The 27,494-nt window shown below is 36.7% G+C and overlaps 1 long non-coding RNA gene across 3 annotated transcripts in view; it reads left to right on the forward strand.

Annotated features, from left to right (window-relative positions):
* The window catches only part of LOC114092851 (uncharacterized), a 31,014-nt gene extending 19,462 nt beyond the window's left edge, over positions 1-11,552 (forward strand). For all 3 annotated transcript variants that reach the window (XR_003582814.1, XR_003582815.1, XR_011708005.1), the window contains 2 exons: positions 6,730-6,813; positions 11,452-11,552. This is a non-coding gene — a long non-coding RNA (uncharacterized lncRNA). The remainder of the gene's footprint in view (positions 1-6,729; positions 6,814-11,451) is intronic.
* The last annotated feature ends 15,942 nt before the right edge of the window (positions 11,553-27,494 follow it).

Below are 27,494 nucleotides of genomic sequence, written 5' to 3' on the forward strand. Positions count from 1 at the left end.
CAAGAACCAATATTTTGGCTAACTCCGTATTTTCCTGTGCATGGTGGCCATGGACTGCTGGAAGATTGACAGTTTAAGTGTCAGGAATTTAAATGAAGGAAGAAATCTTAGGATAGTCCAGAAAGCAGTTGAGATTAGAGAATTAGAGAAAATAGAGAGGTCTGGATAGACAGAAAAGCATGAAGAGGGTCTCCTAGGTGAAGAAAGTGACAGAAGTGGAAATAAATTCAGTTGTCTTAACCAATAAGACAATATTCCTATAATACCTGACTGGAGAAGGTGTCTGGGGAAAACGCAATGTCAACCTTGTCAGGTAAATTGAGGTGAGTTGATGGAATGCTCCATTTGTAATTACCATACATATAATAACAAGTCACCATGGAGTTGTTATTAGGTGAGTGGCAGAATTAAAATGGTGTTTTTCAATGATCAATTTAATCGAGGTGTGCAAACTAAAGATATGAAGATAGAGAGATAAAAGAATATAAAAACAATTTAGAAATGAAGAAAGCCTGACTTGAACTGTCTCTGATTTTACATGAAAAAGAATCAAAAGTTTAGAGCAAGGGTCAGCGGATTTTTCTATAAAGGACGAGATAGTAAATATTTAGAACTTTGTGGATTATGCAGTCTCTTTTGCAACTGTTCAATTCTGTCCATCTAGATGAAAGTAGCCATAGATGACAGAAAAATAAAAGAGCATGGTTGTGTTTCAATAAGAGTGGCAGTGTTGCATCGACTGCTGTCTGTGTGTTATGTGACTCCTGATGAGACTGGATAAAATGAGAAAGTTCATTTTTGGGGGGAGAGAACTCTAAGTATTGGTTATCCAGTTTTGAGGTGATAAAGGAGAAATTCATGTGGAAATATCCCGAAGGTCTTTGGAAATCTAGGATTGGATTTTGAGATTGGATTGGAAGGGAGATTCTGCCTAGATTCAGATTTGAGAGTTACCAACGTTTAAATGAAAAAGTTAGCGGAACATCTAGGGTCAAACTAGGAACATAGAACCCAGCAGTCTATCTACTGCAAGTAATGGGTTAAACAGGTGGCAATGCAGCTAAGGATACAAATAGGGGACCATGTAGAGAGTAGAAACAGGACAAACTCTGTGTTGGAGAGAGTAGTTGCTTCTGGGGCTCAGAGACTGGGTGAGGTAGATAATAAAAACAATCTTCTAAAGAACCATGTCTTGCCAGGTAAGGTGGTGCTATAAACCCAGCAGTTTGTGAGCCTGACACAGAAGGATCACAAGTTCAAAGCCAGCCACAGCAATTTAGCAAAGGCCCTAAGCAACTTAGTGAGACCCTGTCTTTTAAAAAACAAACAAACAAACAAACAAAAAACCCAAAACAACGCTGGGGGCAGGTGCTTGGGATGTTGTTCTATGGTTAAGCACCCCTGGATTCAATCCACAGTACTGACCATAAATAAATAAATAAATAAGTAGGTAAGTTAAAAAAATAATAATAATATTGAACCACATCTCCTTTCCCCATGCAGTTTACAACAACATATTGCTGTTCTTATCAAGAAGCAAAGTCTACTTTTCCTCTAATAAGATCTGGCCTTGTGATTTGCTCTGAGCAATAGAAGGTGTAGATGTGACATTCTATAAATGCTAGAAACTCTAGATAAGAGGTCCTGCAGCTCCTGTCTGGCTCTCATGAAACCCTCAGACCATCATGATGTCAAGAAACCCTGTCTAGCCTGCTAGAAGATGAGAAGTCACAGGGAGGGGAACCCAGCCAACAGCCAGAAGATATAGCCAAGCATTTAAGTGAAACCATCTTGAACAACCAACTCTAGTCAAGACATCAGAGATGACACCCAAAGCGGAGAGAGGAAGGGAGAGAGAGATCCTGGCTTGCCCCATTCTTTACCAGCTACCTTCTCTCAGTGTCTTCTTCCAGGGAATTCTCTGTTTCTCAAGTGTCTCCATTTGGGTTAATCAAATGGAGCAAGCTGAAGGGTAGGGGTTGGTGGAGGGGGCCTAGGAAATGCAGCCTGAAGGATGAAGTGGAACTGGAAAAATGATCCATGATCAGCACAGAGGATTAAACAAATCAAAGTGAGCATGAAGTGAGAGAAAAGCAGAGGTTTACACCTCTGTTGTGGCTCTGCAGAAGGGAGCAACAGGTATGCAGAGATAAGTCAGCCAGATGGGTTGGAGTGGCAATAATACAATGTTGACTTGAAATAAAAAAGATGAGAGTATTACAAGGAATAGGGAGAAGCCTGATAAATGAAGTCTGAGTTCAAAGAGATGATTATATTTGATGAGATGTAATAATTAGTGACCCATGAGTGGTCTACAAGCATAGATTAATTTTTCCTTCCCAAACTGTGGTTTGAATATCTTCAGAGGTTTGTAGAAATGCCACAGGGATTCAACATTAAAAATGGCAATGATATCTGTTTTGATTTCTTATGTGTTCACAATCCTCTTTTATTATTATTATTATTACTATTATTATTATTATTATTATTACTGGTACTAAACCTAGGGGCATGCTACCACTGAGTTTCATTCCCAACACCCTTTAAAAAAAATTGAGATAGGGTCTTCCTAAGTTGCTTGGGTCAAACTCAAACTTTCCATCCTCCTGCCTCAGCCAGTTGTGATTACAGTTGTGTGCCACTGTGCTCAGATCCAAAACTCTTTATTAGAAGTTAGGTCTACAGATTTTTTCCAAAGGTAATACATCTCTGTTTAAAGAAAAAAAAGTAGAGGTGTATAAAAATAAATATTTAATTCTGTTTTAAAAATGTTTAAATTAAATGATGGTGTGATTAGTTTTTTTCCTTTCAAAACTGATTGCTTTGCTTGTACAGTGCATTGAGTAACTGGGTACACTAGTGTTTAAATTATTATATTTATATTTAGTCAATTGAATATCTCTAGCCATGGTGTTGATTTTTTTTTTTTTTTTTCAGTGCTGGGCCTCACACATACTAGGCAACTACTTTTACCACTGAACCACACCCCCAGCCCTTGATTTTTTTTTTCAAAAAATGTTTTTAGTTGCCAATGGATGTTTATTTAATTTATTTATATGTGGTGCTGAGAATCAAACCCAGTGCCTCACGCATGCTAAGCAAGTGCTCTACCATTGAGCTACAACCTCAGCCCCCATGGTGTTGATTTTGATTACTATAGAGCAAAGAGTTCTTTTATTCTTAGGCTTCTTTAAAGTTTAATTTATTATCCATGATGGGACCTTTGATCAAGACAAAAATCAAAATGAATACTGAAGTAAAATATAAGTTAATTAAGAATGAAAAGTGATACATTCTGCTAATTTGCATCAAGTTTTGTTAATAAAATCACACTTTTATTACAGCACATCAAAATCTCTCTAGAACTTCTAAAACAAGTGGAAAAAGAGAATGAATCCCAAAATATATCCAATTCATTTTTTTTTTTTTACTTATCACAGCTAAAGATAACCCATATCTGTTTTTCTTTTTTGGTGCTGAGATTACTCAGTAGTACTCAGGAATATTCAGCCACCAAGTCACATCCCCAGCCCTCCCACTTTTAAAAAGTTGTTCTTTTATATATACATTTCAATAGAGTATATTTTGACATATTGTACATACATGGAGTATAACTTATTCTAATTAGAATTCCATTCTTGTGGTTGTACATGATGTGAAGTTTCACTGTAGTATATTCATATATGAACAGAGGAAAGTTATGTTTGATTCATTCTGTCTTTCCTATTACCGTCCCTCCTTCCTTCCCTTCACTCTCTTTTATCTAATCCACTGAACTTCTATTCCTCCTTCTCTCTCCCCTTCTACTATTTCATTTAAATTTTAAATTTTTTCCTTTTTAGTTATACATAACAGTAGAAAGTATTTTGACATGTTATGCACAAATGGACTATAACTTCCCATTCTTGTGGTTGCATGAGATGTGGGGTTACTCTGGCAGTGTATTCATGTAAGAACACAGGAAAGTAAAATCCGACTCATTCTACTATCTTACCTATTCCTATCCTCCCTCCCTTCCCTTCATTCCCCTTTGTCTAATCCAAAGTAGTCTTATTCTTCCCTGCCTCCCCACTCCCCTTATTATGTGTTAGCATCTGCATATCAGAGAGAATATTTGGCCTTTGATTTTTTGGAATTTGGCTTCACCAGCCCTTTTAAATTTTTTAAAAATTTGAGAGTTGCTGAGGCTGACTTAGAACTTTTGATCCTCTTGCCTCAGCCTCCTGAGCTGCTGGAATTACAGGCATGCACCACCACACTTAAGCAATAACACATATCTATTATGAGACATTTTTAGAGAAGTGCTGCCTTCGATATTTTGCATATCTTGTTTAAAAAACAAAATGTGGGTGTTGTATTGTTCCATTTATATATGATTATGAAAAGTGAAACCTAAACTCTAATGATATGCTGATCAATGGTTCCCTGGGAAGCATGTAGAAACAAAGCAGTCCAAGGGGACTTTTGGGATGATGAAGGTGCTCTGTATCATCTTGGAGGTGGTTACATTGTTAAATTCAGTAAACTATATAATTCACCATGGGTGCATTATATTGAATGCAAATTAGATAATAACACAGATTAACATGTATTAATATAATTGGGTTTATTTTTTAAAATATGCAACAATTCCAAATATGAAATTACAAATGTGGATTTTTTTGTATAAGGGCCAGGCCCAGGGCGAGGTATATGAGGTATTCAGGGCACTAGATCTAAGAAGGTGTTCACTGCCAGGTTCCTGAAAAAAACAACCCCACCCTTGTCCCTAAGAATTGGGGGGGGGGCTTCACTTGCCTCACCATTTCTGATGAATTCACAGAAGGTAAAATTTCTTTCAATCTTTTAATATATTTTTCTACTTAAACACAATATTATGTGTTGCCATTAAATTTTATTTGTTGCTAAAAACAGCTTTTTTCCCCTCTTGTTCTTTTTTTTTTAACAGTTCAATTTTTAAAAAATATCTATTTACTTTTTAGGTGTAGATGGATACAACATAATGCCTTTATTTTTGTGTGGTGCTGAGGATTGAACCTGGGTCCCGCCTGTGCTAGGGCAGTGCTCTACCACTGAGCCACAATCCCAGCCCTTTCTCTTGTTCTTAATCCTGGTGGGTTTTGCTGGGTTTCTTGAGTGTGAGGATTGTTCCCTTTCAGTTCTAGAAAACTCTCAACCTATCTCTTGGAATATTGCCTCTTCCTCAAATTTTCTTCTCCTGAAGCTCTGATCAGATGTGTGTCAGAACTTCTCTGTTTTTCACATCCTTTAACCTCTTTTTTTTTATATATATATATTCTCCATCATTTCTTTGTTTTTTTTCTGTATTCTGAATGAATGCCTGAATTCTCTCTTTGTTTTAACCCATGACTTATCTTTTCCTCTGAGCTTCTAATTTCAATGATTATTATTTTTACTTCAGGTTTTATTTGTTTCTTTGTCAAATCTGCCTGCTAATTTTAACACTCTCTTTATTTCTTTAAAAAAATTGCCAGGCTTGGTAGCACATGCCTGTAATCTCAGCGATTTGGGAGGCTGAGGCAGGGGGATTGTGAGTTCAAAGCCAGCCTCAGCAATTTAGCAAGGTCCTAAGCAATTCATTGAGATCCTGTCTCTAAATAAAATACAAAATAGGGCTGGGGATGTGGCTCAGTGGTTGAGTACCCCTGTGTTCAATCCCTAGTACCAAAAAAAAAAAAATGAAGTCTATTAAAAAATAGAGACATTCTTTATATTTTAAACATACATAATAAACTTGCACCAAATAGCAAAAATTCCATTTTGCTGTCTGACATAGAAACTCAGAAATAGAGCTTGGCACAAAGTAGGAAATCGATAAATATTAAGTTTTCAGGTTCTGTCATTTATTGTATCTGCTGACACTTGCTAATGGCGGCTTGATTCCTTGGGAAATTTTCTTTTCTTTTATTGTCAGCTCATGTTTCTTGGAATTTCATTTGGACAACTTTCTGTCCTGTGTTTAAGGTGCTTTCCTTTGGAAATTTTCTATATTTACTCTTTCCAGATACCTTGGAGGCACTAACAACCAGGGGCCATTTTAAATTAAATTCTCAGCTTGGGATTTTTATGGCTTATCCAGGTATTATGAATTCTAGTCTCAAATATACATGAAGAATAATTTGTGGTTAAGAATTTTCATGGGAAATGTCTTCATTTTCTTCACCTAAGTTCAAGCCAATATTTCTTACTACTTCTTCCAAAAGCAGGAATGAAGACTTAAGAAGGTTAGGATTATAAAACTAGAAGAAAGTGCTAGAATGAATTCAGATATTTAGAGAAATTTGAAGCCAATGTATTTCCCTTATACAAAGTGCCTTCAAGTGATGTGTATTGTGTTGACTAGTGAACCTGACTTAAATGAGGTCTAGAGTGGGTAAGTATGTTAGAATTTTCAGGAAGCCAGTCATGTCCAGCTGTTAGAATGGAACCAGAAATGGGACTGGGACAGAAGTCTGCAGATCATTACTGAGTATTTTTGGCTAATATCTCTGAGTTCACAGCAGGGTAGTAGCCTGTTGGTAGTAGCCTGTTGCTATTGGTCCACAGGTTAGGCTTTCAGGTAGGGATGTAGATCAGAATGAGTAGGACAAATTAGATCTTACTGGTACCTCTTTGTCCCTCTGTCTTGAGCAAACATCAACTGAGCTTAAGGGCTGCTGGTTCAGTCCCTCTCCCAGATCTCATGCAAACTTCTCGTGTGATCAACAGTAACCCAAGACTGAATGGGAAGAGATTCTGGGAAATATAGTTCCAGCTTATCGAAGCACTCATGGCATAGAACCACCAAAGAAGGTAAGAATGGATAACCCACACATGTCAGTTGCATCTCTTTACCATCTCTGAGCAGAGGATATGTAACACTTAAGGGCTCTTTAGAAGTGACTACCAGACCTTCACCTTCTCACCTCTCAATGTATACTCAGTATGGGACTTGTACATGTGGGGCTTCTAGTGTTAACAATGAATTAATTTTCCTGGGATATTGGTTGGTTTCAAAGTAAAGATGTACCATAATTTTCCATCCCTAATTTCTACAACTTTTTAAGCATCCTATTTAAAATCCTTTTGTTCCTATAACAATGGAAAGCTGTATATTCTGGAGCAGAGATATGGTAGTGAATACCTGCCATTGACTGGTGAATTCAGGAAGGCTACACAAACATGTGGGTGACTGAGGTATTTAGAGAGAAACAAGACCTTGACAAGTTAACAAGATTCCCCTGTTCTATGGTCAAAGGTCATTTGAAGCTCTTTGAAGAATAAGATCCTGTATCAGCCCACCTTTTGCTTTTTATAAAGACTCTCACAAAGATGTGACTTTAATTCAAGGTCTTCAGTTTTTTTCAAAGAACGGGTGCTAATGTAGTCTGAGGTCCACTTCATTCAGAATAGACCTCATCTGTTCCTATGAGACTACAGGGCCCGTGTGTCTCCTTTTCCTCCAGTTGAGAACATAAGAACATACCCTGAGCTGTGTCATCTGTCAATTTTCATCATTTCTGGGCAAAATTCATATTTTTGAATAATAATTATTGTATCATTTAATATTAAATATTATAATTGTTATGTACTGCAATTATAACAATTATTCCTCTTGCTCTTCCCTTTCTTTCTGATGCTCTTATGATGTTTACCATTTGTAAAGTACTTCACAAACATCTCCCCATTTTCTGTTCATGACAGCCCTGGTAAGGAGACCTTTATCATTTCTATTTTATAGATGAGGAAATGAAAACTCAATAGAATTAAGTGATGGGCCTAGACTCTCACCATCAATGTTAGAGCTGCACTCAACTCAGGTTGTTGTTCTTTATATTTTATCATTCTTTCTATTAAAAAAAAATAAGACTGATTATTCCTATTTCTGACATTTGCTCACTTATACAATATGAAACTTTTTTCCTAATAGAAATTTTGAGAAAATCACCAATTTACTCAAAATTTAAGCCGGTAGGCTTAAACAGCAAATGTGACAATGACCTCCTGAATAAATTAATGAATTCAAACCCTCTTTTCATGTTTCCTTAAAAGCAATGTCTTGGGATCAATTTTCCAGGTAAATTATATAATCTCAAAAAACTGATTAAATATGGGAACATTTTCACTTCTTAAGATGGCCAGCCCACAAAGATGGGTAGAGGATATTTCCTTTTGCCCACACAAACAGAATAAAAAATGATTCGTCATGCACTGATAATTAGAGTACAAAAGAAATGTGACTATTTTTAAAGCACCGTTTTTCTCTCTAAGACCCACAGCTTGCCAACCTCTTATAAAAATCCATTCACCTGATATTGAAAGCTCCTTTCCCTGCACCGAACCTCAATCTCTGACCTGAAACATAATGGCAAGTTCCAAGAAAATGATGCAGCCGCTGCCACAGTGAAAGTCTTTGTTGTTTGCACTAATCCTCACACGCAGTCATCTCTGAATAGAGAGGCAGGTGCTGCTTGATAAAAAAAAAAAAAAAAAAAAAAAGTCCCCATAGTAAATGCCAGCAGCAGTCAGAGCACATTTACATTTCTGTGTTTTGTGAAGGAAATGTTAGATAAGTTTGGAATCTTGGAATATCTGTCTGCAGTTCATCACCCACTTCCCTTCCACACTGATCAATTCCAATATTTTAAAACTCTGTTATTAATTCATACAGATGAATAAGATTTAGGCTTCCCGGTAGGTGACAAAATAATGACAAAGAAAATAACCATTGTATATTTCAACTAATGCTCTGGATTTAGAATTAAAGACTGGGCTTGAAGATTCCCATTTCTTATTATTTAGAAAGATTCTCTGGAGTTGCTCTTTGCAGATACAGCAAATTCATTGACAGGATTAAAAAAATTTGGAGCTGGATTTTAGATGAAAGTGTTGCGGTCTGCATATCAATGCCAGCTACAAATCAGCACAAACAATTGTTCCGTCATTAGCAAAGCCTGTGAACAGGAGCAGTCCTAATATTAAGCCTTCTGGCGCTCTCATTGGATTTGTTGGACTTGATTGCATCCCGTTACATTTACAATCTGTTTCGTGTTATCGGCACATAGACTGACAGACTTTTAAATTCACATTTAGAAAATTTGAGAGCAGTTTTAAAAAAAAATTTCCCGAAAGAGTAATATATCAGCAGCAATGATTTACACTGACAATAAATAAAATTTAGCCACTGGAAAAAATAATATGATCCATTTAATTCTAGGAATCTTAGAAAATGAGTACTAGATTTTGTTAAGGTTTTATCTGTGACTTTGGGCATGTGGAGTTAACTCTCTATACCATAGTTATTTTAAATAACTAGGCCATTATATGTACTTCTACCTATACTAGTATAAATAAAATAGGCAAGAATTAATATGTTCCAGGGCTTTGGTCCTCTGAGATGAAAGGAGCTATGGGAATGCAAAGACCTATTAAAATTGTGATTTCCAAATGTTATTATCATTCAGCTCAGACGTATGAAGTAGCTAGTTTCATGCACAGTAAAAATAATAATGAGGATGAATTCCTATTTAATGAGTATTTATCATGTGCTGGCCATGTGGCAACTATTTTACATTTGCTCTTGCTTTTAATTCTCACAATAACACTATTATTATCTCTGTTTTACATACAAAGAAACCATATTTGGAGAGGTTAGTTAACTTGTTCAAGGTCACACAGCTCCAGGGTCACAAACAGGATTCAAAAGAAGGTTAATCTGTCTCGAAAGTCTGTGATTTTTACCACAATGTAAACCTTGAAGGTCATTGTCAAGGTCGTATTGCCTGAAGTTACCTTTCCTGACCTGTTTCCCAAATCATATGCACTCTTTACATTTATGCTTCTGATAGTCATTTCTGCATGTAGTGGGAAAATCCTGAGGTAAGGATTTCCTGCTGATTCCTATAACCTACCTCTATTGTTTGCCAAGGAAAAAGCTCAACAAATAGAGTTTTAGAGATTTTACAAAACTTTTCCAGTAAGATATAGGTCCTATGGGATAAAAATAAAAGAACGTGTTTTCCCCTCTCTAGTATTCTAAGTTGTTAAATCAGAATAATTGGAGAATTATCAGAACCATGAACTAAGTTGTTAGTCTTTTTCTTATTTGGCTCACCATATATAGCTGCATATGACATTTAGGCCTACTTCTTGTTGATTTGGGATGAGACAATTTAGATGTGATAGTTGCCCTCAAGGAATTTACAATTGGGAGAAAGAGGTTTATTAACAACTCACTGTTTAAAACAATATGTTATTAATAAAGGTAGAAATAAAATTCATTATACATTAAAAAAATTTTAACACCAAAAAATTTTTTTTTGTGGGAAATAAAGTTATTTCTTTTCTTTTTTTTTATTAAATTATTTATTTATTCTAATTTGTTATACACGATGGCAGAATGCAATTCATTTCCTATTATATAAATAGAGCACAATTTTTCAAGTCATTGATTGTACACAAAGTATTTTCACACCATTCGTGTCTTCAAACATGTACTTGGGGTAATGATGTACTCATTCCACCATCATTCTTACCCCCTAGCCCCTTCCCTTTCCTTCCCTCCCCTTTGGAGTTGGAGAATATCATGCTAAGTGAAGTAAGCCAATCCCAAAAAACCAAAGGCCGAATGTTTTCTTTGATATGAGGATGCTGACTCATAATGGCAAGGAATAACTCCTCCAATGTTAAAGCATGGGAGGAATGGAATAAAATTATTTCAAATTGAAAATTTCTTGAATTCTTGAATTAAAATACACTTTACAGACAAAGTTCTGAAAAAAAATAATCATTTCTGATAAACTGGATTACCATGGATGATATTTACCTCTATAAACCTTGATTTTTTTAAATATTTGAGATGTAATAATTACTACTCTAAAGAGTTATGAGGATGCAGAGAACATTTATAAAGTGCTTAAATAGTAGACACAGAACAGCATAGGTTGGCTTTATCCTACTTCCTGCCACAAACCCTATTTTTCTTCTTTCTGATGAACAAATAGGCAAGAAATATTTGAGTTATTAATAATAGTTGTAAAGCAGAACACATTTGGCCATATCTATAGGTAATAAGTGCATCCTGTTCCCTTCCTTGAGCTCTTTAATATTTAAAGTGCTTAACCCTGATTTTAATGAGAAGTAGGGGTTGTTGTAAATGCTGAGTAGGGGATAGCAGCCTCCTTGTCTATCTGTCAACCCAGGAAATAAGAGGCACTGTATTTCTTTGAAGGACACTCTGGAGCTCTCCTTATTATTTTCCTATTCTTTGCAATGAACATATAACTTCACAGTTACCAAGGATCTACTCTGTAGAGAGCTGAGGTAGGCTTTTCTATGTATCTCCACTTCTGGTTCTTCTACCAACTTATGAGCATAAGTTGTGGAAATGGGAGCAGTACAGAGTTATAAATTGTATGAACCAGGATCACAAACTTTGTTTCTTCTTTTCAGGTGTCAATTTCTCACTGTGATCAGAAGGTCCTCCCTACACCTGCTGCCCCCAACTTTCATCTTTCACAAGAGTTTTCCCCAATAAATATCTCCCATGTGTATCTTGTCTTGCCATCTGTATCTGGGTTGACCTGAAATGACACAGTTGATGCCAAATGTGTTCTCATAAATCAGGTGGTAAGATAGGGCTTGGGCCTGGCTTACTCCACTGCCTGACAGGCAAAGAGGACCACATCTTGAGAGGAAAGTTGGGCCTAGATAATCCCTGTGGCAAGGCGGTAGTCCAGTTGTTGGATGTTTCACCCATGGTGACATACAGAAACATCTCCATGGAGAACACACGTGTAGGTGTAGTGATTCAGGGATTTGAAATATATTGGAGTGGGGAGCACAATGACAGAAGAGTTGGCTTATTATTACTGCTATATTGATGCTTTGCAGTGGGATAATGAGAAAATGAGTGAGGATCATTAACAAATAAACCTGAAGCTTGAGAGCCAGAGCAACTCTTTGGTAGTTTACAAAGAGGTCCTTATCTCCTGAAGTTAAATACTGAATAGACAGAATAGTGAAAAACAGACTCAGGCCATGATAAATAGAGTTCCAGATGCTCCAGAGATATGTAGATATTCAACCAAGGCAAGTCTCTTATGGATCCTGGTTGGGAATATCTAAGATCTTAAAACACAAAATGGAAACATCTGGGGTGATGTCGCTGGAGGATTTTGTTCTCCAGATATCCCTGAATATTTAAAGGTTACAGGGTATTATATCCCTCCAGAGTAAGAGTTGCCAATCCCTGGGTGTGGGAGGTAAATCTGATGAGGTTCAGGAATCTGCCATATCAGTGCAGTATTTGAAGCTACAATGGTTAGGAGTATGATGGAATAACTCCTCCAACGTGAAAGTTAAATTGCTGCTTCTTGCATCCTGACCACAAGGCACTGGTACATACACCTGGTTATACAGCAGCTTTGAGTGGGTATCACAGCTGGAAAGGTCTCTGTAATAGATCTAGGATATATTGGGGTCTGGGTTCTATTGCTATCAATCCATCAGACCCTGTAGTTTTTGGAGATGTAAAATGGTAGGGAAAGATGGGGTTTGGAGTTTATGGCAACCTCCAGTGGGAGAGTCTTAAGGCAGGACTTTGAGATTCTGGAGTAAGACCATGCCATGCCATCTTTTGGAAAAACAGGTCTTGGAGCAATATTGAATCCTACTAGAGATGGAACGCTTGACCATGGGTGCCAATTGGGTCACCATTATGAGTTAATTTCTGTTGGATTGGCCAAGTCATAAATATGGAGAGGATTAGCAGCAATCTATCATTAGTTGGAAATGTACATCTAGAAATGTCACATAAAATGACTGAGATTACACATAAGTGGCATGAACAGAGAACCCAGAAATGCAGGTCACCCACTATAGTCACTTCAGTGATGCTCAAAGAGACTACACATGTGTGTCTGTGGGAGGGTCCTGTCCAATCAGCTGAAGGAGACAGCAAAAACCTGAGCTTGGTTTATGAACAGGTTAGTTCAGGATATGGAAAAGGAAGGTGACTTGTGACAAGTATATTTATCCTAGCTACAATCTATTAATTACAATATGACTGTAAAAGCAGATTTTTTTAAGCCTAAATATGTCTCCATTTTTTTTTGAAGTTTCCCCACTGAGAGTAGAATTTTAAAATGTTCATGAAACTTATAAATTATTTGGGCTACAGTTAAATATTCTCATACTTTTTAATCCCTGACCATCTAATTTAGGATAATAAAGTTTTTAGACTTATACTTAAATATTTCCATCTGCCCAGCAACTGGAGTCCATCTGGAATAATGTATTTTGATCAAATTGTACGGGTAACTCAGACCAGGATCACTCATCTGAAGAGAAAATGGTTGTATTTCTTAGGTTTCACACATGAGCAAATTGATCTATAGCTGTGAAATGAATAATAGTATTATTTGACTATCCAGATAAATGAAAGTCTTGGAAATTACATAGTTGAATATTTTGCATTATTATTGCTATTTTCTCTGAATTTTTCTTTGGGAGGGCCATTTTACTTAGAATTTTTCTTTACTTTCACCTTTTTTACACAAAAAAAGATCCTTGTGTTGATATAGGGTTGGTCAGCAGCTCTGTTAATGCTACACGGGTGTGATGATAAGTAAAACACTCTTCAGAGGAATTCATAAGCTTGACGTCAAGCAGTGCCTTTCTAATTATTGACTGAATCTGTCTCCAAATGCAATCGCTTGACAATATGGGATACAGGGTAACTGGATAATCTTAGATGCAGTTTTATTTCATTCCCAGTCCATATGGAGACATGGGCCAAGCTCTGGAATCTAAATGACCTGTGTTTGACATGACTCCTTCACTGTATGAACTTCTGTAAGTCATTCAGTTGGTTTGTGCCTCAGTTTCCTCATCTGTAAGATGAGAAGGTTAGAGTAGGTTGTCTTTGTGTCTTCTCCCAGCCTTGATTTTAAATTTCTAGAAACAGATTTTTGAATCCAATTAAGACTGCCTAAAATGAGTATCTACTGCCTCAAAATTTCTTCTTAAATGGTTTCTTACAATTCTGTTTGAAGGTTAAATAGATGATATATGTATCATGACAATCTTTTATCAATTGTGCTAAGTCTTCATTATTAATTTGTTATTCTCTCTTCAACAAGATGACATTAAAATGTCCCATTGCAATATTCAGAATTTTTTTTTTCTGGTAGAGTCAGACCTTGAGAGATATTGATCATACTTTAAAAACTCAATTATCTTAATAGATGACACATACCATCATTTACATAGCACATATAATACTGAAATTCCTTAAAGACTTCCCGTATGCAGTGTGCTGCATTCTCTGTCCTTCCCCATCTACTGATTAGTGGTCCCATTTCAAGATTTATTCAAGCATTTAAAAAATCCATTTACATTTCTGATATTTTTGAAGTTCATAAATTCATTACACAGAGTTAGCGTTTCCTGGTATTTATTTATAACTCCCTCATTCATATCATCCTAATATTGTCTGTGTTCCCCATATCTATTGATAGGATCATATTTTTAAAAAATCCTCACACTGCTGATAAATAAACTTCTTTTGAAAATACATCATGGAAGAAATAAATATCACAGGAGGACTGGACTTGGAAATCTTGAAGAATTATATGAATAGTTTCGATGCAACATGCATGGATTACATGCAAGAAGGGAATGTGCTGTCATCTTTGTAACTCTACTGCTTATAACATTGCCTGTCCTAGAGCAAATACTCAGTAGATATTTGCTGAGTAAATGAAGGGAACAATTTGAACACATTTTTTTTTAAAGACCAATGCAGATGGTGACGATGAGACAAAAAGATTATCTCAGATATTTCCTAGCAAGCAAATGTCCTCACATCCCTCTCTTAATTTTGGAGATTTTATCATGTCTAGTGACAATATTGTGGATTAAGATCTGAAAACCGTTTCATTGGTTATGAGGCACCGAAAGTATGATAATTAGTACAATCTGGATGCTCACTCTTCCTGTTGGAATTCTATTGGTATTATTATCTCATTTTGTTTATCTATTTGTTTCTCATAACAGCACTCCCATCCTGGCACTTCAGTAGAAAGCTTCACTTGTTATGGTTGCTTTACAGTTGATTCCATCCCCTGACTTCCTGTTTTCACAATTTGCCAGCCAATCAAATATATCTGTGGTTTTAAAGCACGTGTCAACTGAATAGATATCAAGAATAAAACGCACGTATACATCCCCAAAGACCTCTGTTAAAATCAGCGAGATTGCACAAGGCAGGAACCTTGGATAGCATTTTAGCAGAAGAAAATTGTCAGAAATTAGTTCATTCAGTGTAGTATCCCGGCTTTAATAAGCCATTTCTTATCTCTTTTGGCCAGTGAACAACTTTTAATTGGTAAGGGTCCAAAGTAAGGCAAACAAATGCAAGGAGGTCTGTCTGCCAGGCTTTATACATCAGCAAGATAGCCCTATCGTCCATCAACCAACAGCCTTCAAGTTGACAACAGGAAAAATGTGACTCAGCTTATACAAAAGGGGAAGTCCCAGCGTTGGTCTCAAACAATGGGCCTGTCATTTTATTGCTTTGCTAGTCTGTCTTTCTTATTTTGAAGATATGCAGGGGGCTGAGAACTCTGTATTCTCTGGGTCCTAGACAGGGACAGTGAATTTAATATAGAGGGAGAGGTATTATTCAAGGGTGGAAGCTGAACAGAGGAAACAATGGGAAATTTGTGGCCAGGCTGCTGAAATGATACCTTAAATTCAGGAGCACCTCATTTGGGAATGGAAACAGGATAGGCCAAGCAAAAGCAGCATAAAATCCTCCTTAGAAGGCTGAGGCTAGTGAATAAATAAAATACATGAGGCAGTCTATGAGAGATTTGCTTATTTTTTCCTTGTGGATTTGCATATCTGCAATTCTCGCTGCAGAAAAATCCAGTAATGACAACCTGTTCATTGATACAAAAACATTGCAAACATGAGGCTGAACACTGGTACATATGGTTCACATGTTATGTGTTCATTTAAGCTTTAGAGGAAGTTGTACTCCTCCTACATACATGAAGAAAACATGTATTTCTCTGGCAACAAATTCCATCTTACATAAAATAACATCACCAACACCAGATGGACAGGTCTCATTGTGGAGCCAAGAGCAGAAATAGCATGGTCTCCAAATGAGTCACTCCACGAAGTCCTGTTGTCTCCATCAGTCTGACCACTGTCATCCTTTGTGCTCTGACGTTGTTCTTAGTGGCTCCCTCAAGACTTCATTGTTTCCAGTTCTTCTTTACTGATTTTTGTGAAGTCTCCATCCCCCTTCCTCTTTCCTGAATAGTGATAGTGTGGTAAATGTCAGTGAAACAGACCTATTAACAGGAACCAGAAGGAGGGGCTCAATGTTGCTGGGGTTTTAGAGTTTTATGGGAAAGACAGTGACAATCATGAAACAATATCATCAGTAAGAACATGACTCTTCTTAAGTTTCACCCTTTAGAAGCCACTAGAAAAAAAGTTTATTTTTGATTGAATTGTGTTTAGCGGATGACAAGCTTGTTTTACTGTTTTCTCAAAACTTGCAGTTATTCTATTCTGGGCTGTGGTGTAGCACTGTGCCAGTAAGTTATTAAGGATCTTTTTTCATTACTGTCCAATTGTATCTTCCTCATCTTTGTGTCTTTGGTACATAGTCTGTGCCTGAAATGTAGCAGTTACTTAATAAACATTTTTAATTGGATGACTAAATTTTCAACTATGTTTTGGTTATTTTCTTCGAGAGAGTCCCAAGGAAGAGAGGAATATAATGTAAGAAGACCAGTACAGAGCTAGGATTAAAGCAACAAAACTAGAACTTTCTCTGCTGGATCAGAAATTATAATTGGGATTGCTCTCTTTGGTCACCATGGAAATATATAAAGAAGGAAAAAGACCAGCTAAAAGAGGTCTTTACAGGCAGCAAAGAAATTCTGTAGAGTTTATGTCAGGTTTGGATAATTTAAACTTATTAGGAAATAGGTTGGGTTTTCATTTTTTTCTACCAAGAAACTTCCTTCATCTCAGGTCAGAGGGGAGGCCCCCCTCTCCCTCCCCCACACCATTCTTGATCACTGTGCTGCTTCTTCTTTCTCTGTTCCTGTTCTTGCTCTCCCACGTCACATAGCCTTTGCAAAATGACTAAAATCTTACTCACTGAACTTATTGTCTGAGCCAAAAGCACGAGGTCTGGCAGCTTGGCAAATTTACCACATCTTCTGTGTCCCAAGGCAGCAATGGCTGAAAGTGCTCTGTGGAGCTGGGTAAAAAAAATATTCACCTGGCTAACCCTGTTGCCTCCTTCAAGTCTGGTCAAATATTGTCAATGAGAACTACCCTGATTATTCTCTTTAGTGTTGCAAACCACCCCACCTCCAGTCCTACATCCTGTCACTCCTGATCTTCCTTACTCTGCTGATGCTCCCTTTCTATTGCACTTATAACACACTAGTTTATCCCCTTATGTTTATTTTCTGTTCCTGTTTCCCACTGGAATGATAATGTCACAAAGATAGATATGACCTTGTTTACTCATATATCCCAAGCCCTTAGAGCAATGTGGGTCATGGACTAGATGCTCAGTAAAGATCTGTAGAATGAATGGGTGGCTATCCATCCATTGCCCATCTGTTGGCTGAATTTTTGAGTGGAATAGCTAGAATGTAAGTGGAATTTTGTAGGGTTCTGTAAAAGAATTGTAACCAAAGTCTGAACTTTATATTCATATACGATGACAGATTATAAAAGAAATATTAGGGGCCGTTCCATTAGATTCAGTTCATTAAGTCTTTTAAAATGCCTATTCTGATTCAGGAAATAATACTGGGTGCTGGAGAGACAGGGATGGATAAGCTAGTACTTCTGCTCTCAAGGAGTTTGCCATCTACTAGAAAGACAGATGCATCAAGAGTGTGAAGAATGCTAAATTAGCAGTATCAGACCGGGGAGTTCCATTGAACCCAGAAGAGTTCTCTATTCTAGGAAGGTAACCAGAGTGGATCTTTGGTGAGCAATGATGGGTCTGGAGGCATTAAGAGTACCTCAAATGCATTATCGGTGTCTCTTTCCTCATTGGAATTTTCTCTTTAGGGTCTTTCTCCGCCTTTTGGTATTCCAAGTTTGAGCCAGCAGACAAAAAGAGTAAATTGGTTGACTGGTACTCACCTACTGAGTATCTTTCCTTGCAGTTGTCTGCTTGGCCAAAGTATAGGCCTCTTTTCCTTTCCCATATCAGTTACTGCAGGTTTTTGGTTTTGTAAAGCCTATTTCCACCCAGCCTGCACAGTGTGGTTCTGAATCAACCCAGTTTCCTTATGATAGCTTCTCATAGGCTTCATCTTTCCTTCTATCATTCTGGAAGGAAATGGTTTATTGCTTGTTACTTTCTTGGTATTGCTTTACTCCTGGTTACCTGTACCTTGACATTTTTTTTTTTTTTCTGGATGAGAAACAGTTGGCAGATGACTCATGAGCACAATCATTATGACTTTCTTTGCTGCCCATGATAATTTCGGATTCCTGGCCTGATGTTTCTTGCTACTTCTGCTTCAGATGAGTCATATGTTTTCAGGTAGTGGATTAGAGTCACTTCTTTCATAGCCGTAATTGGGTCTGAGTGTCCTCTGGGGTCTGATGAGTATTTAGAACTTATGCTGCTGAGTTGTCCCTTCCCAGTGAGGATAAAGGGGAGCAGTTCTGTTTTATGACATTATATTTCTATTGATTGGCAAGAGATTGTCTTATTTATCATTACCCTAAAAGTCTCCAATGGCTTCATGGATGAAGACTTTAAGTATATATCAGGCATTTACCCTGTTTATTGTGTTCTCTGTGGCTTGAGAGATCCTCAAACTAATGAGTTACTTCTCTTTGTGAAGTCTTTACTGATTTCTTAAGACAAAGGCTGGAAAATACAAAGGGAAAATACTTAACCTTCTGACTACAAAGTGTTAGTAAGATTCTTTGGTAATATTTATTTTTTGCATACTACCACATGCTCATTCTCTCTTTTTCTCTTTTTTCTTTTTCATTATTAGGGGATCGAACCCAAAGTGTGGCACATGCCAGGCCCGTCCTCTATCACTGAGCTATATCTCTAGCCCATTTTTATTTTATTTTGAGATAAGGTCTTGTTAATTTGCCCAGACTTGCCTTGAATTTGTGATCCTCCTGGCTCAGCCTCTTGAATAACTGAGGTTATAGGCATGTGCCACACATCCAGTGATACCTAGCTCTTACCACAGAGTTATACATATAATAGGTACATGTGTTATGAATTAATGAATGGAAGAATACATGGATAGAGCTTGAACTATTGGTTGAAGCACTGCTGAGATTCAAACTCAGGATCTCCTGTAAGGCCAAGTGCAGTGGTACATGTTTGTAATTCCAGCTATTCCGGAAGCTGAGCCAGGAGGATCACAAATTCAAGGCAAGCCTGGGCAACTTAGCAAGGCTCTAAGCAACTTACTGAGACCCTGTCTTTTTTTTTTTAATATTTTTTTAGTAGTCAATTGACTTTATTTTGTTTATTTATATGCAGTGCTGAGAATTGAACCCAGTGCCTTACTCATGCTAGGCAAGCACTCTACCACTGAGTCACAATCCCAGCCCACTGAGATTCTGTCTTAAAAAAAAAAAATTAAAAGGGTTGGTGATATAGTTCAGTGGTTGTGTCCCTGGATTTGATCCTCAGTACCAAACAAAAGTTTTGGATTAATCTGCTTTACGATATGAGGAATAGCATGGTCCACAGAGATTCCTGTTTCTATGTGTGTAGAAAGGAAAAATTATGCCAGTCAACTATCTACTAATGAGGAACATTGTAGGGTAAATTAAGCAGCTGAGATCTTCAAGAAAGCCTGTAAACATTAAATTTCTCTGATTTTACAACAAGAGAAAATTGCCTTAGAAGTGCATTCAGTATGTACCATCTACAAAGTATAATTTGAGGGATTCTCAGTCCCTTGAATGCTTCCCATGGCACCGCCTTCCCTCTTATCTGGATTACCCAATCCCCATCAATTGCTCTGATCATCAGAATCAGAAAATAAGTATCTTTGCACTTAACCTGAGAATGAAGGAGTTTGTTGAGGATTTTATCAAACTTTCTCTTTTCATGGGACTTTGTCACCTCTGGCAGCACAAGGGTATACACCTCAGGCAGGACTTCCTAGTTATAACCTGTGGATTCCTGTATCACCTATACCCTACTCTCAGCTGCCACTATTTATCTCCATGCCCTACTTTCTTTCTGTTAATGGCATTTATTATTTCCTGAAATCACACATTATTTTTGTCTTTACTATCTCCCTTCATCAGTAGTAGTGTAAACTCCTGGAGTTCATGGTTTTATCACTAGTGCAGAAAATAGTGTTTGGCTTATACTAGGCACTCCATAAAATTTGAATAAATGAAGGATTGTCATGATGTGGAAAAAAAAGACTTCTGTGGACAAATTCATTTTGAAAATGCTGGATTAAACAAAGATAAGTAGGTTTACCTTCTGCAGGACTCACCGGGCAGTTTAATATACAATGTGTATTATGAATCTTAAGATAGGGAGGAAATATTCTGCCTTCCTCCAACACTTCTGATCTCAGACCTTTCATTTATTTATTTATTTTACCCCTAGCAGTATTGTGCTTATGTAATGAAATAAGCATTTCAAAGATGAGACAAAGCAGGGCATATCCTAAGAGGTTTACTCTGGTCTTGGTAAGGCATATCAGAGGGCTTTGGGAGCCTTACTGTTGAGTACCTTAAAGGAAATTCTTGGGAAATGAAAATATAGGAATGGGAGAGGCAAGGAGAAAGAATGGTGAAGGGCTAGGATGGAAAAGATGGGCTTTTCTTACTTCATTATGCTCCCTTTGAAAGTGCTGGAAAGATGCCACAGAACAGGCCAGATGTAGCTTGGAGAAAAGAATTCCTGGCCATATGCCAGAATAGTGTGTGTGTGTTTCTTAATTTGACTACATACAGAAAGATGCACAAACCATAGCATAGACTATGATAATTTTTTGCAAAGTAATTGCATGAATATAACCAGCAATTAGAAAAAAATAAACCCCAAAGAACAATATTTTTTTTTCTTTTTTTTAAAATTTTTTATTGTTGGTTGTTCAAAACATTACAAATTTCTTGATATATCATATTTCACACTTTGATTCAAGTGGGTTATGAACTCCCATTTTTACCCCATATACAGATTGCAGAATCACATCAGTTACACATCCATTGATTTACATATTGCCATACTAGTGTCTGTTGTGTTCTGCTGCCTTTCCTATCCTCTACTATCCCCCCTCCCCTCTTCTCTCTCTACCCCCTCTACTGTCATTCATTTCTCCCCCTTGTATTATTTTTCCCTTTCCCCTCACTTCCTCTTGTATGTACTTTTGTATAACCCTGAGGGTCTCCTTCCATTTCTATGCAATTTCCCTTCTCTCTCCCTTTCCCTCCCACCTCTCATCCCTGTTTAATGTTAATCTTCTTCTCCTGCTCTTCGTCCCTACTCTGTTCTTAGTTACTCTCCTTATATCAAAGAAGACATTTGGCATTTGTTTTTTAGGGATTGGCTAGCTTCACTTAGCATAATCTGCTCTAATGCCATCCATTTCCCTGCAAATTTTATGATTTTGTCATTTTTTAATGCAGAGTAATACTCCATTGTGTATAAATGCCACGTTTTTTTTATCCATTCGTCTATTGAAGGACATCTAGGTTGGTTCCACAGTCTTGCTATTGTGAATTGTGCTGCTATGAACATCGATGTAGCAGTGTCCCTGTAGCATGCTCTTTTTAGTCTTTAGGGAACCCAAAGAACAATATTACCAGAAGTCTTAAAATGAAACTTTCATAATTTTTACCTTAGGACATGGCTGATTTTCTGTATTTTATAGTTTTCTATTTTTTAAAAAATCTTGACTTATCTTTTTCATTTGTTTTCTTTGTACTTATTTAACTGTTGTGTTTTCTATTTTCTTGAGATAAACACGTAGAGTCATTGCTTTCATTATTCTTTTCTAATACCATATTCTTAAGTCCACCCATTGCTAAGTAATTCTTTACATTCAATCCACGAGTTTTATTGCATCACCTTACTCTAATTATCTTTTAGCTAAACAATAGTTTAAAATTTTGTGTTTTTTTTTTCAAGATATAATTTTGGGTTTAAGTATATTGCTTACTTTTCCAACTTTGAAAATTTTCTAATTATGTTTTCTATGCTTCATGTTTTGCTTGCTTTACTGTTGTTAGAGAATATATTCTGAATTATTTCAATAGTCTGAAATTTCTGACATTTGATTTATAGGATAATTTTGCCAAAGGTGACATGTATATATAGAAGGATATATATTCTGCAGTTGTTAGATCCAGGATTCTGGATATATTAATTAGGACTGGCTGGGGGTGCAGCTCACTTGTGAGGTACTTTCTTTGACATGTTCCAGGTCCTGGTTTTGATATCTGGCACTGAATATAAAATTAGGCCAGTTTTTTTTTTAATCTCTATAAATTTTGAGATAAAAAACACCAACTATTTTTGTGATTGTGAATGTGCCTATTTCTCTGTTACATTCTACAGTTTTTGATATATATTTATATATGTATTTATGTATATATACATAATATACACACAATATATATATTAGAAAATATATATATATATATATATATATATTGTGTGTGTGTGCATGTGTGTGTGTGTGTGTGTGTGTGTGTGGTACAGGGGCTTGAACCAAGGGATACTCTACTACTGAGCTACACTCCTACCTCTCTATCTTTTCTGAGATAAGGTCTCACTAAATTGCTGATGCTGGGCCAAGGTTATGATCTTCCTGCTTCAGTCTCCTAAGTTGCTAGGGTTATAGGTGTATGTCACTATGCCCAGTTTGCTTTATGTATTTTAATGTTATTAGGTTCATACAGATTTAGAATTTTTTATTTATTTTATTTTATGTTTTTGGTGCTAGAGCTTGCACATTCTAGGAAAGTGCTCTATCACTGAATTACCTCTCAGAGCCCAAAGTTAGAAATTTTATCTCTTTCATGAAATGCACTATTTTAAAATATAATATATAGAAACCTCTGTATAACTACTAATATTATAACTAGTAATATATTTTTCATTGCTTACTTTGATATCAGTGTAGCTATATCAACTTTCTCTTGTTAATGTTAGTATGTTTAACATATTTTAATTTCCTATTGTTATGGTTGGGATGTCAGGTGTCCCCCTAAAGCTCAAAAGTGAGACAATGCAAGAAGGTTCAGGGGAGAAATGATTGGGTTATGAAAGTCTCAACCCAATCAATGACTTAATTCCCTGATAGGGATTAACTGGAGGTAGGGTTTGGCTGCAGGTCGGTTTTAGGGTGTGGCTTTGGTGTGTGTGTGTGTGTGTGTGTGTGTGTGTGTGTGTTGGTACCAGGGATTGAACTCAGGGGCACTTGACCACTGAGCCAGATCCCCAGCCCTATTTTGTTTTTGTATTTTATTTAGAGGCAGGGTCTCACTGAGTTGATTAGTGCCTTGCTTTTTGCTGAGGCTAGCTTTGAGATCCTCCTGCCTCAGCCTCTGAGCTGCTGGGATAACAGGATTACAGGCCTGCGCCACCATGCCCAGCTTGGGGTATATATTTTGTATCTGGAACGTGAATCTCTCTCTTCGCTCTCTGATTCCCTCTGCCATACTCATCCACTTTGGTGTTCAGCCTCATCTTGAGCCTCCGGGAATGGGCCTGGCTTTCTATAGACTGAGACCTCTGAAACTGTAGCCTCCAAATAAACTCTTTGTTCTTTACAGTTGTTCTGGTCAGATCTTTTAGTTACAGCAGTGAAAAAGGGAACTAAAACACCTATATTCAACTTTCTATGTCCCTATACTTAAAAATGCTTCTGTTTTAAGAAGAATGTATTTGGGTTTTAATTTTCCTGAGGATTGTCATCTTTTATCTTTTAATTGTAGCCCTTAGTCTATTGTGTTTTTTGTAATTACTCAGACATTTAGGTTATTACCTGCCATTTGCTATTTGTTTTCTATTACATGATTTATACTTTTCTTCCTTCTTTATGGCTGCCTTTTTGATCGTTGTGTTAAAATACTATATACATAAAATTTAACATTATACTACATGAAATACGTTTTATATACCATGTATGCATCCATCCAATTCTTATAATTCTTACTTTCCAAACAATACTAGGACAATGGAAAACCTTAATTCCATTTATCCTTCTCTTGTTTTTGTGTAATTAGTATAATTTATTTTAATTTTACATGTATTTAAAGTCCTACAATATATTATATCTTTTTATACTCATATTCACTGAGATTTATCTACACTTACACCTTTCTGTTGCAATTCATTCTTCCCAGCATTTCATATGTTTACACTGAGATTTTTTTTTCTGATGGAAAAATTTCCTTAGTACTCATTATAGTGTGGGTCTATTGGCAATGAACTTTGTTTCCCCATTTGGACTGTTATTTAATTTTCACTTTTTCTTTTGGTACTGGGGATAGAACCTAGAAGTGATTAACCTTTGAGCCACATCCTCAAAATATTTTATTTTGAGACGGGGTCTTACTAAGTTGCGTAGGGCTTCACTATGCTGCTGAGGCTATCTTTGAACTTGGGATCCTCCTGCCTCAGCCTCCCAGTCACTGGGATTACAGGTGTGTGCCATCACACCTGGCTAATTTTCACCTTTGAAGTAGTATATTTTTATATTTGTGTTTATTATTTTAGTTTGGCAGATTTTTTCCACCACTTTGAAAATATAATTGCATTATTTCCTGGCTTCCATAGTTTGTGTTGAGAATTTTTAACTATCATTCTTATTGTTTCTTCCTTAAGGATATGTATGGTCCCCTCCTCCCAGTAGTTTTATATATTTTCTTTAGTTTTTAGCACTTAATTTTTTTTCTTTCTGATTATGGGGACCAAACCCAGAACCTTGCACATGCTAGGCAAGTGATTAGCAAGTCAAAGGTGCATTTTTCTATAGATGTAATTTGTTCTTGGGTGTGTTTCTTAAAACAGTGCTTCCAAGTATAACTGAAAAAAAAATACATAGCAATCTTGTTATTGTATTTCCAAGTTTGGGGTAATTTAATTTGTACCCAAAGTCAGAATATTGAGCTTAAAGAGTAAGAATAGAATTGTACCACTTTACTTATATTTACACTAAAGGATATTTATGGGGCTAGGGATGTTGCTCCCTGGTACAGCACTAGCCTGGCATGCACCAGGCCCTGGATTCTAATCCCAGCACTGGAAAATAAAATAAGGAAAGAAAAAGAATATAAAGATACATACAGAGAATAAAATCATGGCATTTGCAGGGAAAAGGATGGAGTTGGAGAATATTATGCTAAGTGAAGTAAGCCAATCCCCAAAAACCAAAGGCCAAATGTTTCCTCTGGTATGAGGCTGCTGACCCATAATGGGGATGGGTGGGGCATGGGAGGATTTATTAGCAATCTTTTCTTCACTTTGACTAAACTACCTGACAAGAACAATTTAAGATTAGAAAAAAAAATTATTTTGGCTCAGGGTTTCAGAGGTTCAGTACGTGGTTGGTGGGTTCTATCCTTCTGGGCCAGAGATGAGATGGAGCTTCATGGAGGAAGGGCATGGTAAATAAAGCTGCTCTGCTTGTGGCAATCAGGAAGTGGGATGGAGTGGGAGGGGTGGGTGTGTGTGTGCAAGAAGGACAGCCCCCCACATGCCCCCAGTGACCCACCTCCTCCAGCTGCACCCCACCTGTCCACAGTTACCACCCAGTTAGTCCACTCAAACTAGTATGGACTGATTAGGGTATAGCTCTCATAACTTCAATTCACCTCTAAATATTTCTGCATAAACAGTAGAGGTTAGGGGAGATAACTCATATCCAAAACATAACAGATTGGATAGCTATATATTCAGAGTGTCACAGTGCTTCTCTGAAGTTCTTTTCTCTGTATGTGTCCTTTCAAGTCTGGTTGCTTTGGCAGATGTTCAATGCCATTAGGTATTATCTGGGGTTCTTCATTTCTTTTAGCTGAAAATTGGGTTTGCTGTTGTTCATTTATACGTATAAATAAATGTTCTCCTATACTATATTTGGTTTATTATTGAATTTTAGAGCATTTATGTACCAGAAAGTGTGGAAAGTATACATCCATTTACTTATTGAGTAAATATTTACTGGCCACCTAAGTGTCGGGTACTTTTTGAACACATGGGTTATATCAGTAAACACCACCATAAAAACGATGTTGTAAATTCTAGTAACATTAGATATAAGCAATAACATTTTAATAATCTTTATTTAAAGATGAGAGAACAGAGATTTCCTTTTAACTTGCTGAAGGTCAAACTGGTGATGAGTGATAACAATTGGAGTTTCTACTTTCGGCTCTCTTTGAAGCCTTACACTATCCTTGGTGGCAAATATTTATACTTATTTGACCCTTCCCAAGAGTGAGAACATGGCTATTTATATGTTTTGAAAATCTTAGGAGAACTACCTACATAGACTCATGAAATGAAAGCTGCTTTTTATGAAGAATTTTGTAGATAAATATCTTGTTCTGTGATGGTCACTTTAAAGAAGCCCATTCAATTTTCCAAACCAGAATGTGCAACAAGGATGAGTTTCTGTGGAGGAGCTGGCCCCAGTTGGTAGCACTATCCCTGTTGCTTCTCAGATACCTGACCCTACTCATTGTTTCTGGCTCCTATTTTCCCTGATTTTCAAGCTACACAGGGGCTTCAAGTAATTACTGATGAGCTGACTTATCTCTTAATATACCCCTGGGGCATGAGTTTAGTTTTTGCCTTTTAGCCTTACATACCATAAGGGCAGGCAAGGAGCCCAACTCCATGCAGCCTGCCACCATTATGTCTGATTAGCATCAGGTTGAAATTTAAATATTTCAACCGCTCACTTAGTCCATAAGTCAAATTCTTTGCAGTTGAGTTCCCTTTGGCTCTCTAGACACACACAGTAAATTGTTTTTTAATCTGGAATTTATTTTCACTTGACTCATTTTTAAAGTCTTCTTCATTTTTTCTTATGTTCATTTATAACTCTATTAGCTTAGAGACACCATTCATTTTGTAAGCCATGCTTTAAACACATTTCATCTATCAGGATTAATTTTGCTGAATGCACCACCAAATAAATACATTAAAAACAATTGTAACACTTCATTAATCAAAATGTCGACTTCCACAGATGTGAAATGTCCCCCCACCTTAAAATTTCACTTGTGAGTGCTTGTCTATTTGACTAAAATATAAAAAGTGATGTGAAATTCTGTCATCTATTAGAATATGTGTGCAGGATTTGAAAGTGCAATCCATAATAATTAAGGCTAATTAATTATTATATGGTCAAATGAGCAACAAATGCACATGCAAAATCTAAAAAGTTAATTATTTGAAAATTGGTTAATCAATTGTTCATTCA

The sequence above is a fragment of the Marmota flaviventris genome, chromosome 7 (assembly GCF_047511675.1).
Source record: "Marmota flaviventris isolate mMarFla1 chromosome 7, mMarFla1.hap1, whole genome shotgun sequence".
In the NCBI taxonomy this organism is placed as follows: domain Eukaryota; kingdom Metazoa; phylum Chordata; class Mammalia; order Rodentia; family Sciuridae; genus Marmota; species Marmota flaviventris.